Raw genomic sequence first — 15,944 nt, forward strand, 5'->3', positions numbered from 1 at the left:
GTGAAAATGCACGCCTAGGATTGAAAATTCAGAAAATCTTCTAAGGTATGGAAAGTCAAAGTGTCAAGGATGAATCGAAAGTAAAAATCCCCTTAGGCAAATTTTTGAAATTCCTATTTTTAGACACTGAATCTTGTCAGAATGTGGATAATTTTATAGATTCGGAATCGTGGTGAATTTCTCTATCCAATGAACTTGGCTCCTAAGTTTTAGGGGGATCCCTAAAAAATAGAGGATGTTGAAAAGGGCATGAAAAATTCTTCAAAAGCAGAAGGCAACAAGTTAGAATGAAATCAAGCAAATCTTGAAAAAATCCTTCAATTTCCCTCCAAAACTTGAAAGAGTGGAAGTTAATGAGTTGGCGAAGAGAATCTTCCAAGTATGACACATGGCTTAGTGCATTTAACGAAACTTCTAAATTCGAACTCACTCACAAGGGAAGTTTCTTTTGCATGGCGCAGTGATTGGGAAAGTATGATGCATCATAAAATCAATTGCTAATTTGATGCCTCCTAACTTAGCAGGATGTTTTGAAGGATTCTATATAAGCATGGAGAGCCATTTCATTTCTCACGTGCAGGATTCAAGAAAGAAGAATTGGAGAAGTGAAGAGTGGTCATACTTAGTCTTTGTTTTCATCATTTCCAAGGTGCTTTCCAGGATGGCGGAATCAAGCAAGGCAGCTACCCTCTCCAGGCAGGCATTGATCAAGGCAGAAATGAAAGGTTTCCTTCCTCATTCCCAGTTGAATTCTAGATGGTAAGAAATAAGCGATACTAATTTGGGCACATTCAATCTAGCTGCATTCAAGATCAGAATGTTCAGGACAGCAGGGCATAGTCCATTACCAACAGCTATCAAAATTGTCAAAGGTGAAATTGTTGTGATAAGTTATTTTTGAGAAAATAACAGTGAAACATTGTTCTCTGATGGTGTCCACTTAAGTTATTTTTTCAAAGCTTGCATGGTTTCACCTTCCTCACTTAGATTAGAAATAGTAAAGTGCTTTGATTTCAATGGAGAATGTAATGGTGTCTAATGAATTTCCATGGTTCATACTTTTTGCATCTTGCTGATTGTAAGTTGCAGTGTAAAGTTAGCTTGAGCCACTAAACTTGTGCTAAGTTCGGTTGTGGACAGCCGTGTTGAGTATTCAAATGCACTTTCTCAATATGAAAAATTCTTCATCATCCTCAAAAGACTGCACCGGTTCTTGCGGAGTTGTACTTAAACTTGGCAAAGCAGAGCTTGGTTTATTTGGAATTTGTCCACCAGAGCACTATTCATTGTTAGCACTGCCCTTAAGAGTAGATTTAGATCCTTCTAAACCCCTTTTCCCCTTTAATTTCAGTTCATTTTAGTCCGTTCGAAGCAGCAGCATCACAGAATTGCCATATCCGATGATGGAGTTCCAGCCACAACAAAGAAGTGAAAGGATGATGCAAATGTAAGGCCCCTTGGATTACCAACAAACACATCAGCCAACTGAGTCACGTTTGTTGCATAAAGGAACCTTGGAGTCGATTGTCTAATCTTCCTGCAATCTTAGCACACAATCGTACTTTGATCAAGAGAGAGTGAAGTGACCATTAGGCAACTTTATTCTGTGTTCGACGCTATCACAAAAACACGTCAACACTACACCACCATGCAACTTCAAGAGGAAAAGTTTATCGGCAAGCACAAGGGTATCGAGGAACGTGACTACACAACGAGGATTTCGAGATATTCAAGAACTTTCATGAAGAGGTCAAAGAGGTGTAAAAGAGAGATCATGTAATTATCTCAAGACAAGATAAGCAAGCAAAGATGGAGGATTGACTTGACCATAACAATGCTTCCTATCATTATCGCCACATCAAGTGAGCTTGAGATGTTGAGTATCAAGCAATATTGTTCAACATTCTTTCATAATAATCTATCAAGTCTACAAGCGGATTGAGGTGGCATCCTAGTCATCATCCCACCAATCAGAGGAATTCCACCTCAGCATGTCCCGATTCAATGCACCAAGCTCATCCATGAGGGCACAAACTCCGATGTACCTACCCCCACTATTCATTGGCCAAATATTCTAAAGAGGGCATGTGTCAAAGCATTGTAATTATTTCATTGGCCAGAATAAGGTTTGTTGTAACAAACCCTAATTAGGGTTCCATTGTAAAATCTCGGCCATTGATCTCAAATTGATCTAAGCCATTGAATTGTATTGAGAGCACTATAAAAGGCTCAAGTCTTTCATTTGTAAAGGTTAATAGTAATAGCAATAATGAGTAGTGAATAGTTAATAGCAAGGGAATTAGTGAATAGGAGAAGAATAGAATAGAAGTTAAAGTAGGAGAAGGCAAAGATTGTTGCCAAACCTTGTTGTAAAGAACAATTGATTTCATTGAAGTTATGATGAATTTAGTTTGTTGCTTCAACAACTTGCATGGTCTTTACTTCTCAATTTACTTTCATGTTGATTAGATTGAATGGAAGAATTTGTTGAATACATTTGTGTGGAATCCGTTGAGTCCATACCACTAGCCTTTTACTAATTGTAAGTGTGCCTCGCGTGGTCAACTGGAGTGATATGAACTTAAATTCAAATTGTTATGCGTCCATTGTTGATGCATTAACTGGAATGGCGATCAATGTTCAATGATAATGATTTGGATATCTTTGAATAATCCCTTAGAAGATTGCACTAAGCTTGTGTCAAATTTTTCAGTTTGATGGTGAGACCTCGCCCAGTAGGATTCCATCTAATCATTCATCCATCTTCTTACATTCTAGGTCTTAAGATAGAGTTCCTCAACCCTCCATCTTTTGCTTTTTTTTCAACTCGAGCTAGTTTAGGACAAAAGGCATCACCATATTGCACCATCAAATGATCAAGTTCCAGCGATTCAAGCGTTCCACAATTCAACGTAAGTCCCTTTGTGATACTAGCAATCACATCAACCACTTGTGCTTATCCACACGTCAAGACCTAACATTTATGAACCTTGGAGTTGTCTCAAGTGATCCTTCAGCCAATCTTCAGCATTTGAGAAGCTTTGTTCAAGAGAGGATAAGATACTATTGGGTATTTTATTATGTGTTCCCATGCACATAAAAAACACATCAACAAGTTGGATGAGTAAGAGGCAGCCTACAATTGCTTTGTCCACCACTGAAGCAAAGTATATGGCTGCTACTAATGTCTCTAAGGAGGCAGTATGGTTACAGAGACTTGGTATTGGCAATGGTTTTGATTGTGGAACTGTGAAGATCAGGTGTGACAATCAGAGTGCTATGTGTTTGGCCAAGAATCCTGTGTATCATGCTCGTACTAAGCATGTTGATGTTCAGTATCACTTTGTGCGATAAATGGTTGATAATGGTAAGGTATTGATAGAAAAAGTTGACACTTTGGATAATGTTGTGGATTCTCTTACGAAGCCAATGACCACAGAAAAGTTCTCTTGGTGCAGGATGGCCATGGACCTTGATCATTATACTTGATTTATTTTATATCTCTTGGATGTAATTGCAATGTATAATGTTAGGTAGGAGGAAGTTAGGATAAGGTGACATTAACCTTGCAATCCTAACCCATTTGTATCTCTCCATGTTCTTTGGAAAGTGTTCCCTAGGACATCTGAGGAAAATATTTAATATTTGTACTTTATGGCTATTTGTAATTGCATTTTCAAGAGATGAAAATGAAGAGGTGATAAATATAAATCAAAACTGATAAAATACACTCCTTCCCATGTCCATAACGAGACATGAAGGGTCATGCATGAGAAGATCAAGTTTGGCAAAAGAAAAAGTGTCCATTTGGGGTTCCAAACAGTCACCGCAAGCTTCAAAGCACTCAAAATGTGTATAGACTGATGCTGGAAATGAAAATCTAAGACTCGGTCATGAAAATGATATGTTGAAGATAGATCTGATTCACACACAACAAGTGGCTTTGGGTTTGGCACCCATGAGGAGTCACTTGAAGAGTTGGTTATTATTTTATTATGTCTATTGGCTATTCATTCTCTAAGGCATGGGTTTTTGCAAGTGGTTTTGGCACCTTGTTTTGGGGAAACACTAGTGGTTTTTCCTCTCCCATTTGGCTATAAATTGGAGCCAAGGCATAGTTGTTTAATCATCAATTAGTCATTGTTTCCAAGTAGTTCTAGGATCATTTACAGAAGTGTAGTGAAGTGTATTATTGTATTGTTCTCTCTTTTGAAGTATAATAATATACTTGCCCTCATTCTCTGGTGTAGTTTTTTTCTCAAAAGGGTTTCTCCACGTAAATTGCATGTTCATTTCAGATTTGGTAATCGTCTCATATTTGTAATCACATAAGAAAGTTAATATTGCAAGCTTTCTTCACATTGTTTCTCAACAAATCTCTCACTAAAAGGGTTTTTGTCCTTAAGTAGAAATGTGAGCACAAGGCTTAATCTTCAAAAAGCGGGTGTTTACAAAATACAATGGATGATCCTTCTTCTATGCCCAACTCCTTTTATAAACTCTTTAAGGGAATATAATTGAATTTTATATTCTTTTTTATGTATTCCCTCCAAAACTTTGTTTTAAAGTGTCTAGAACGACCTTTTGATAAAACGTTACTTTTGGCCCATTTCCCTAACGATACTTTATAACAACTTGGGAAGTTTTAATAATAAACATAAGTTGCCTTTTAATAAATATAACATAATGTTACTAAGACAACTTAAGTTATTATTTTAAATTATTTCCCTTATTCTTTCATTTAGGCTATGGAAAATAAAGTAATAAGTTAAGGTGCTCCTAGATATATTCACCTTAAAAAGGGGACATGACATCCTTGCCCTTATTCCAAACCATGCTCTCAAGTAATGGGTGGGAACCTGGAGTACTATGTGTTATCCTTGCCCTTATTCCAACCCACGCTCTCAAGTGATGGTCGGGAAGATGGAGCAGTGTGTGGTACGATATATAAATCTAATTTAGATCCATTAGCTCTAGCTCCAACACTAACATTACCACTACCAACACCACTACTCAAAGATACAAGAAGTGGAGGAATCAAAGAAGAGTCTCCATAAATGGTTGTCATCTCATCTCTTTACCTATTTCTACTTATTTCTATTGCTCAAAGGTCTCTAATTGGCTTTGTAACTCATGCACAACTTCAAGAGGCACTTTTCTGCACATTTTAGTATCGTACCACAATATTTATGCGAGTTGATATTTCAATCAATTAATGCCTCTCCCAAGCATTTTTTATCTTGCAGTGTGCACAAGTTATCCCTCTTTCTTGGATCATTGAGTGGATGTTAGTTGATTCTCAACTTAGAGAGAGGATCACATCTAAGGTTGAGATCTTTAGAGTTATGCAAGGGGACCTCTTTGCACAAGATACATGTAAGGCAACTCGAAAGCTACAACCATGTACAAGTTTATTGATGGTGTAGTTTTAAGTTTAAAACTTTTACATTGTTTAAATTAATGTTTGACTGTGAGATTGAATTTTTTTTCCTCGTTTCAAATGAATGGTGGGAGAGATTTGTTGCTAAGGTGCCAAATCTTTAGAGAACTATCAAGATGTAACACTTCAAGATTTGAGTGCAATTGAAGTATGTTTGAGCATATATGCTCCAAGAGGTGACAAAATGTTGATGCAAAAAATAAATAATCTTGATTATTGTCTATGTTCATTACAACCTTTGCCTCTATCACAAGCAAATCCTGTGATTTACAAGGTTGATCCATAATCATATTTTTGGTTTGATGTAAATACTAGGGAAGAATTACAAATTAAAAAATGCAATTAACTACAAGCAAAAGAAGAGAAATCAGCCAATCCCCAAGATGATGATGAGGAAGCAAAGAAGAGACCATTCTCTACAAAAGATGCAAAAACCATGACTAAGGTATGCATAATGAGTGTCCAAATATATGCTCTTATTTCCAAACAAAACATAGATGAACATTTGATAGCTTTGAGAAGCACTTTAATAGAGTTGGTGCTAAGATGGTGCTAAATATCGAGGAGAGTGCTTACTATGCGGGTCTAGTATAGTTGATTGCAAAAAAGAGTTTGGAGAATGCTCCAAGACCACTCAAGCAAGACTACTATCCCAGGACAAGGAGCCCAATCCACTAGCCAAATGAACATGACCCAAGAGAGGTAATAGCATTATAAACTTCATTACATCCAATGACATATTCAAACCTATGATGCATAAATAGATTTCTTAGGAGGAACATAACATGGCACCTCTCCAAAAAGTAATGCAACAAAGCCTAAAAGCATTCCATATAGGTATCCAAGAAGAAAATCCTCCATTATTGGCTTCTACTATAAAAAGCAATAATATTGGTACCTCCGCCCCTGTTTGTTTTGTGGAAAGATAATCATTATGCAAAAAAGTGTTGGTGTTCAAAATTGTTGTGATTGATGTCAAATGGCAAATCTCAATTATTTAAGGTTAGATTGTGCCAAATTTATGGCACTATTTTTGAGACTTCATTGAACAAGAAAGGAGGCAATTTAAATTATTAAATTGCACAAATAATGATTCTGTATATGCATGGGCTGACCCATGTCTGGAGGAGTTTTTTTTTTAAATACAACATTATATTATTATTTTGGGACAACTCCCCTCATGGAGCTGCCCCAATTTAAGAAAATCTTAATGCATTTTTAATGTTTATTTTGGGTCTCTTAAAGAGAGATGACCCCCTTGGTTTGGGCACCCACTTTGGGCAAGCAAATAAAAGACATTTACATGCTCCTTTGGGCCGACCTCTTTGGAGAGTTGCATCTCTTGGATGAAGGGGCATTATGGATGGTATAAATGGAGGATTGTTTTGAGAGAAAGATGCAAGAATTTATTGAATATCATTCCTATTTTTAGAGCAGATCCAAAGAAGAAAAAATCAAAATTTTGGAGCAGATTTATTCTAAGTTTGTAGCAGATTTCAAGGGAAGATCATGGCAATTATACGAACAGAAATATTGCAGATCTGTTAGAGATATTTTGAGCAGATTTTGATGGGGTTAATGAGCACATTCAGTACACAATTGAAGTTATTTCAAAAAGAAGTTCCAAACATTTATCATATCGTTATCTTGAAGTTGGCGCCTTCTAATTAAGGAGATCGGGAGGTTGGTGCCTTTCATTAGAAGAGATTGATGTCTCTTACCGAGTTGGTACTCAGTTGTAGGGGATCGATGTCTCTTGTGGGTTGGTGCCTACAAAAGAAGCTTTGTTAATGAAGTAGGCTGGTGCCTACAAGAAGATCTATATAAGCAATATTTTGTCATGGTTTTCTCCTATAAGGGTTTCCACGTAAATCATGTGTTAGTCTTGTGTTCCTTATTGCTAGATCTTACATGTGTGTTATTGCTATGGGTGATTAAATTTTCTAATATTATTGTTGTGGTTGATTAAGTTTTGAAAAAGTTAAGAGATTGTTGTTATACTGATTCATCCCCCCCCCCAGAATAACTGAGTGCTCTTCAGTTGGAAGAGCAAGCCTATCACAAGACAGCCCAAACACTTTAAGGAAAAGGCTGGAAACTCACACCACTCTCAAAGAAGAGTTATAAGTGAATGAAGCAAAAGGCATACAACATGTGAAGACCACTCTTCAAGGGAAAAAAAAGGCAAAAAGACCTTGTACAAGGCTATGGGCAAAAAAATATTGCACTTAGTGCAACATAAGTAGACATAGGCATGCTAAATAGGAGACTTCATCCACAACTCCACCCAAAACAAAAGTGCAAGGTGAGATCCAAGAAGTCATATAGGAAGGAAAAGGCATCCCATATTGAACAATAATTTGTTTGAGCACTTACACAAAGAATGGTGGAGCTAAGATGTTCAAGAAAAAGGCCATGAAAGAGGAGCACACAGAAGCATCCCCATCTCAAACCCATAGTATGGATTATTTTTTTATTTCGAGGATGGAGGACTCTTGGCACTTCAAGTGCCAATTGCCTACAAAAGTAGGAGAATGCAACATAAGGTTTGCAAAACAGCAACAACAAAAAAATCACAGATAACAGATTTTGCTAGGGTCCAAATAATTTGACTGGTTTGGTTGGTGCCAAAACCATAGACTGTTAAAGACCAAATCAAACAACAAAATGTAGGAGTTGCAAACATGTTAAAGAAGACTTCAAGAGAGTAGAGTGGTTTCCCATTTAAGAAAGCAAAAGTTGAATCCTTATTGCAACCTTTTCTGGGACCAAAAACCCCCCAATTTGGGAGACATGATCCAAAATTGATCAGAAAAAACTTTTAATTCTGGCTGATTGAATTGATTAGCCAGAAAAAAATGAATTTCACAGCAGAGTCTGATTAAAACATGGGAAAAAAGGGTGCAAGTCATACTAAAATGGAAGGTTATGTCCAATAGTGACATATTTAGCTGGGCGCAAAATGGTGTTATCATTTCCATAGGAGCCACAACCACCATTAATGGAAATGGGGCCAGCAGAGCATTTCAGCAGCAAGCAACAACGTCCAAATTATGACAGAATGAAAAATTTGAGCCTCTTCTAGGAAGTTGAGTCAGTTCTAATTCCATCTCTTCACATAAAAGACATTATCAATCCTCTTGTCAACTCTTGTACTCATCCTTTAGCATAAAAAAACCCATTGCAGCATGTGCTAGGAGGAAAGAGAGATATGAGTTCATTTATGAACTGTGTTACAACACCACTTATCCTAGATGTTTCGAATTTAGCGATTATAGTACATTTTTTGTATGTGGGACCCATATTTCGGAACCCATGGGCATGGAAACATCTGAGGATGCCCGGGTCCAGCCCAAGTTCATCCTCGGCACCCAAATTCATTGTGGGTTCGTCCAGCCAAACCCACAACAAATCTAGGCGCCTAGGTTGGACCTTGGACGAACCCAAGGACACATCTGGCTCGTACCCGAATCCGAATTGCACCAAAACCCGTTTTCAACCTTCCCTGCACAAATCTGATATCATAGCCAATTGAGAAAGGATCATCTAATCATCACTTAGCACCAAACATGGCAATGGTATGAGTGTTATATCAAGAGTACTGGCCAAAGGTTGGGTAAATCAATCCCCATACAATGGTATTTTCTCAATGTAACTTGTTGCACTTTTTACTTAAGGAATGTTTGAGAGACTTGATAAATTGACAAACAAGCTTGTAGTAAGATGTATTTTGAATTAAATTATGCGTTTGCAATCTTTAGTTGTGCACTAAGGACATGGATTTGAGCCCTTACCATATGAGTGTGAATGGTGGTTATATTTTGTTGACATCTAATTGATATTGGGTAAATATCTTATTAACTTGGGGATACAAAAATTGAAAAGATCACACCTAAGCAAGCATCCAATTCCCTTCCCCCATTTTCTAGAAACAAGCACAACAATTGAAGTAATAAAGGGAATGGATATAAAACATGGTTGCATGGGTACTCGTACCGGAGACTCAGATGCGTATCCCGCACCGGAAACTTGGTTGGAAACGTCTCCATAGAGAGGAGACTTCCCGCTAACATATCCGCCCGTCTCCCACCGTCTTCAAGCCAAACAAAAAAAAAACCCTAAAATGTTAAAAAAAAAAAAAAAACACAGGCAACAAAATAATCAAAATGCAGTACAAACGGAAAAAAAACAACGCTCAAAACAAACGCAGGTCACAAGGATTTCTTAAAACGTTGCAACAGCCACTACCAAATTATTATATTACATTTAATGTCATTATATTTATTGTTCACTGTCATTATATTTTCAGAATTTCTATAAATTATTAAATTATATTTAAAAGAAATTGGCATCTCCAAGTACCCACGACTCCTATTTTTTAAAAATAGTCGTACCGGTACCAGCACCAGTCTCCAAAGTCTCCAAGTAACCCCATACCCATGCAACCTTGATATAAAACCTGACATAAGGAATTCCTTATCATTCACCATCATTCTTATCATTTGGACTGCCTATGCAATAATAACATATCTGTAATTTCATTGTTGTAAAGATAAATGTCTAAATAAGGAAAACTCCCATGCGGATATGCTAGAACCTCAATTATTTTCCTTAGTAAGGTGGAAAATTCCATCTAAGATTGATTTACTACTATCTTGAGGTGATATCATCAACTTTTGCACATAGTATTCTTAATTTGCATTGTTTAGAGATAATTAATTGCACAAGGAGATCATTATAATATAATTTGGACTCCAAAATGGGGATCATCTCACCCATGTGATTGTGTGTCAGCGGTTTTCACAATTGCGTTGGGAAGCAAGCGTAAAACTCATTTGTTCTCCTATTTATATCTACATTCCATGCATGGATTTTCCTAGTACCCATAACTGAAATATGAATATATATCATTATTGTCTTCAAAAAATTGGTACAAGGTTTAAAGAAAAGGGCACATATATACATTCATAAGCCCTAGAGGAACTCTTCTTAGTGAAAGCATCAAGTATACACTGGTCAAATGATGATGATTTGATGCATGTAACAGTCACTGAGGAATACACATTTGTGTTTGCACATCATAGCGGGTAGGAATTGGATCAGCTGGTCACATAAGTTCCTCTTAACTAGCAATCAAACCAGTATAAATACCATTGGCGCTAGCACCTCTATTTGGATGTAGATATATGTATGTTTCTAGCCCTAATATTCTTATCTTTATAATGCAGAAAGAAATTGTTCTAGTAGACACTTTTACATATGTGAACATTAGCGAAAAGGTATTCTAAATGCAAAAGTATTGTAAAACGAGGTAACACAAGAGATCATAGATATCTTGACTCTCATGAACTCCCTTACAAAAGCATGTCGTAACTTATAACTGTTGGAAATATTGTTGTCATTAATGTCAAAGGAAAGTAGAACATATTGCCACAATTAAAGAAGGAGAACATATGCTTTATGTAATAATGAGGAACAAAGGCCGAAGGCCACTAATTGCAATCAATGTATAGCCAAAAATGCTCTTAAAAGAATTCTCTAGCTCAATCAAGGCAGCACTGGAATTATCATTTTTATTGGACCAACCCATGATGTATCTTGTTTTAATTATGATCTAATATGCAAAGGTGGCCAACCCCTCTTGGGAAAAATGCAATTCAATATTAAAAGGGGCCTATTTGGAATCCCAGCTTGGGAAAAATTAAATTAAATTAAATATATTTATATGCAAACAAGGCCAAACCTATTGTTTGAAGAGGCATGATTGGAGCATAAATAGAAGTTGAAGCTAGAAAGTAACCATTTCAATGTAATATCATTCAAACAAGAGCAGATTTATTACAGCAGATTGTTTGAAGAAGAAGAGCATATGTTAAAACATTGCAGCAGATCTTGTGTAAGTATGAAAGGGCAGATTTATTGCAGAAGCCTTTGTAAAATATAAAAGTGCAGATTTATTGCAGCAGATTTGTGAAGTATGAAAGTGCAAATTTATTGCAACAGATACGTGAAGTATAAAAGTACAGATTTATCTCAGCAGTGAAAATACAGAAAATTATGTTCATTATCCATTGAAGAAGCCATTTTCAAGAAGACAAAAATTGTGCTCATTTGGAGGTTTGGAGGTTGGTGCCTCTCAATAGAAGAAATCGGTGTCTCTTGCTAATTTGGAGCTTAGTAGTAAGGATTGGTGTCTCCAGAGGGTTGGTGCCTACAAAAAAATTGTAAGAGTATTGTTGTGGCTGGATTTGGACAGTAGATTGAAGCAGTCCTTTGTGGTTTCATCCCGAAAGGTTTTGCATGTAAATCTTGTGTTCCATAGTTGTTAGATCTTATGTGATTGCTTAATCATGGTTGTTGTTTTGAAATAAGTAAAAGATTATATTATACTGATTCACACCCCCATCCCAAGTTTAATTGCGTGCTCATCAATATAACGCAATATGTAATTGTTCTAGTGGACACTTTTACACATGTGAACATTAGTGAAAGGGTATTCTGAATGCAAAAGCATTGTAAAATTGTAAAAGGAGGTAACTCAAGAGACCATAGATATCTTGACTCTCATAAACTCCCTTATAAAAGCATGTTATAACTTATAACATATATTATATTCTTTTAAAAGAGCTATGGAGATTATCCTTCACTTCAAATCATCTTCATTAATTTTTAAAGTACACTGCTTAGTTTGCTTCTATGTTTCCATTGTTTTCCATTTTATTATAGTCAATAGCAGCATTTTCACCTATTCTACATTAAAGTTCACAACAAGCAGTATCTGAGCAAAAACCTTTGATCTTCTTGCTCCATGGTCCATGACTGAGTCCCAAAGGCCGCTTCTGATTGGATACTTATTTAAGTAACCATCTCAGAGTTATTACATCTCACAAAGCCCTATTCATCCATGGAACTATATTAATGTGACAGTTTCTTATTCCCCTTGCCTCTCATTCCCTTATTTCCAAAACTAAAAGGATTATTTTTAGAAAATTAGAAATTCAATCCATCTATAAATAGTAAATACAAAAAGATCGCAAGCACTTACTATATGCATTTGAAAATTGAACCTATATTAGCAAGTCTCTATCCTGAGATACGTGCTCCTTCTAGCCAAATGGGATTCATTAGTAAGTTTCACTTCATTATTAAGATAATATTTGTAAAATCATTTGAAAATATAAAAATACATGACAGAAGATAAGTATATGATTAGAAGCAAAAACTTTATGCTTCTCATACTTATATGACTACGTCTGCAAGGTTGTGCAAAACTGTTATGTTTTATATAACAATCAGAAACTGGAACCATATTATGTCACATATGCCCAAAGCATATTATCATACAGTATGACACAGGTTGCAGAAGCAGAGTACGATCTGATTTAGGTTATATCGTTCCAACTGCCTTGCCATCAGGGTGTCATGAAAACCAAATACAATGATCTACTAGATTGATTACTTACTAAAACCCAAGTTTTATAGTAATTTGTTTATCCTAAGAAAAGCAAAATAAGAGACCAAAATATCATTGTATATTAGAACTCAAATCCATACTTACAAGCTTGGGATCTATACTTTTAAAATATAAGAGATATGGTTGATTTGGTCATTTAATATCTTCAGTAATTCACACCAAGAATGTTGCTAAGAACAGATCGTTATGAAATTACAGAAAATCCCCTAGGCTTAGCTTCTATTCACAATTAAGGGCAGAGAATGTTGCAGCTATGCAGATTCTTCAAATAATTTCAAGACTATAGTATATGCACAGGTGACAACTGTACATGTTAAAACTTGCCTACCAATTGAAGGCCTATCGATTTTGAGGAGAGAAATCTCCAACGGTAGATCAGAAAGATGAAGAGAAAAGAAAATGCTTCTTCCTAAACAAATAAAATAGCTTCAATCGGAAATTGAGGAAAAGCGGCAATTGTAGGGGAGAAATGCTAGCTCATGAGAAGAGTAGGCATATCAAGGCAAATATTTCGTTCAGATAAATGATCGGAGTAAAAGAAATCAAGCACAATTCAATAATATCCTCAAATTTTATTTAAGGATATATAAGCAATCCTTACTCTGAGATTCTCGGAGTAAGAATTGCACTTCTGTAGAGCTTGTATAAGAATAGTGTTTAGACTGTATACCCCAAAATACACTTTAAGCAGAATGTTAAACTGCCCTTGCTTTGGAGAAAAATACACTTTGTATTTTTGTAGACCTACGATTGATCCAATACCAGGTAGATATAATTAGTTCTCCTTCTAATTACTTCTATTTGGCTTATCTACTATGTTTGACAAAACGCGTTTAGAATAAAAGAGAATTATTGCATATTTTCCGTATTACAGTGCAGCTTTCTATAAAGCAGAAAAAGAGCGTCGCCATATAAAACTTGATAATTATTTAAGAATGCAGGCTTAAACGATGATAATTATTTAATATTTACAATAAAAATGACAAAAACTCTACATAAGCTTTGTCAAATGTCTTCCAGCAAAAATATTCGCTCAAAACCCTTTTAACAAGCCCTATCATGGCGGTCAAATAACCATAAAGTATTCATGCTTATCTGACAGATAATATCACTTTTAAATTTAGCAGTTAACAAGCATCAAGTGCAACTGTTTAAAGTTGCATATTTTAATATTTCCAACACAGCTGGTTAAGGCTATCTTAACTTGACAGTTTCTACGCTTAAGTAAAGTGGGATATACATCGCGTAACATGAAAGAAAAATAAACCGTACTGACTGGCAGGGTTACACAAGTGACCAACAAAGCAAGGTTATTCATTCATCGTAAAATAACACGCCATAAACAAGCAAAATTCATCAAAATAATGTGCACAGAGAAGGTTAAAAATAACAGAAAATACGTACTGTAAAATGATAGCGCTCGCTTCGTTCGTTATTCTCTGTTTCCGCAACCCCGCCGCGAGTCGAACATGAGCCGATCGGAATGCAAAACTACGTCAATTGCCGCAAATAAAAGGCTATTAGGTGACGTAATCTGAGGACAAATATTTCAGCATTTTCACTTTGCCGAATCTTCCCTGCACAGCAGACCTTGTGAAATGTTCTAGATGGCTCCGGCGCAGGCTCGCCGCACATGATTTTTGGAAAAAATAGGTCCGCATAGGTTAAAATTGCAAGGCGGGTAAATCTGACGAAGCAAAGCTTCTCTTCGATGGTGCAGTTGAAGCTTTTGAGGGTTATAAATGAGGTAAAATAAGTGCATGAACGAATTTTTGAAGTCCTGAGACGAAATAATGCTGTGAAGAAGAGCATTTTGAAAAGAAAAAAATGGCTTGGCGCGTGAATTGGCTGATGAAAAAGCGTCTGCATATTCAAGCAAAAAGCTCTGTGATACCGCTGCTGCAAATGACTGAGTTTCTTGTGAATTGTCAAAGATTTGTTTTCTTTTTCTATAATTAGCTTTGCCTGCCCTTCTTTATGTTCCTTCCGTGTGTATCCTCATTCTCTCTTCTTTATACTTTTTTTTGGGAAGGAAAATCTCGGCTTTGTAAATTTATTAATTAATTTCGTCGAAGCCTTGCATTCGGGGTGTGCTTCCCGTGATTCGTATCTTCCTTCGTAGGTAAGATGAAGTGCTGGAATTTATTTTGTCCTAGGTAATCTTACATTATTTTTATTTATTTATTTTAATATGGAATAGGGAAGAGTATCACTAGTGGACATAATAACAATAGTGGACAAGTTTTTCTCAACCCAATCTCTCAATTACTGATTTTAAAGGAGTCAAAAAAATGATAATGAAAAATTTGTTAATAAATTTTATGTACTAATAACTGATAATTTTTTAACTTTTTTTATCATAATTGGCCCATTTGTGCACCACTACCGGAACATTTGTGTACAACTATTGGGACATTTGTCCACTAGTACTGGCTATTTTGAGTTGATGGTTATTGGTACATCTATAATTAGGTATCAGGCAACCCTTTGAAATGTGCACTTTTTGACCCTTGTGCGCATAACTGATCTCAAGCATGCATCGTTACTACCCAGAAGCCAGAACCTTAGTTATAAGCAATTAAGTCGCATATGAAGACAACAACAACAAAAAAAATCATCAAAATCCGATATACGGTTTAAGAGTTCTAGGTGTGGACATAGTAACAATAGTGGACAAGTTTTTCTCAACCCAATCCTTCAATTACAGACTTTAAAGGAGCCAGAAAAATGATAATGAAAAGTTCGTTAATAAATTTCATATGTACCAATAACTGATCATTTTTTGACTTTTTTGACCATAATTGGCACATTTGTGCACCACTACTGGGACATTTGTGCACAACTATTGGCGCATTAGTCCACTAGTACTGGCTATTTTGAGTTGACGGTTATTGGTACATTTGTAATTAGGTATCAAGTGACACTTTGAAATGTGTACTTTTTGACCCTTGTGTGCATAATTGATCCCACAACATGCATCGTTACTACCCAAAAGCCAAAACCTTAGTTATAAGCAGTTAAGTCGCATAT

The 15,944-nt window shown here is 36.0% G+C and overlaps 1 protein-coding gene across 1 annotated transcript in view; it reads right to left on the minus strand.

The window, feature by feature from the left end:
* LOC131032372 (lysine-specific demethylase REF6) overlaps positions 1–14,902 on the minus strand; it is a 128,663-nt gene extending 113,761 nt beyond the window's left edge. Inside the window, exon 1 of the mRNA XM_057963322.2 lies at positions 14,319–14,902. The gene's annotated coding sequence lies outside the window, so the exon portion shown is untranslated. The remainder of the gene's footprint in view (positions 1–14,318) is intronic.
* Between the last annotated feature and the right edge of the window lie 1,042 nt (positions 14,903–15,944).

Source organism: Cryptomeria japonica, chromosome 8 (genome assembly GCF_030272615.1).
Source record: "Cryptomeria japonica chromosome 8, Sugi_1.0, whole genome shotgun sequence".
Taxonomy (NCBI): Eukaryota; Viridiplantae; Streptophyta; class Pinopsida; order Cupressales; family Cupressaceae; genus Cryptomeria; species Cryptomeria japonica.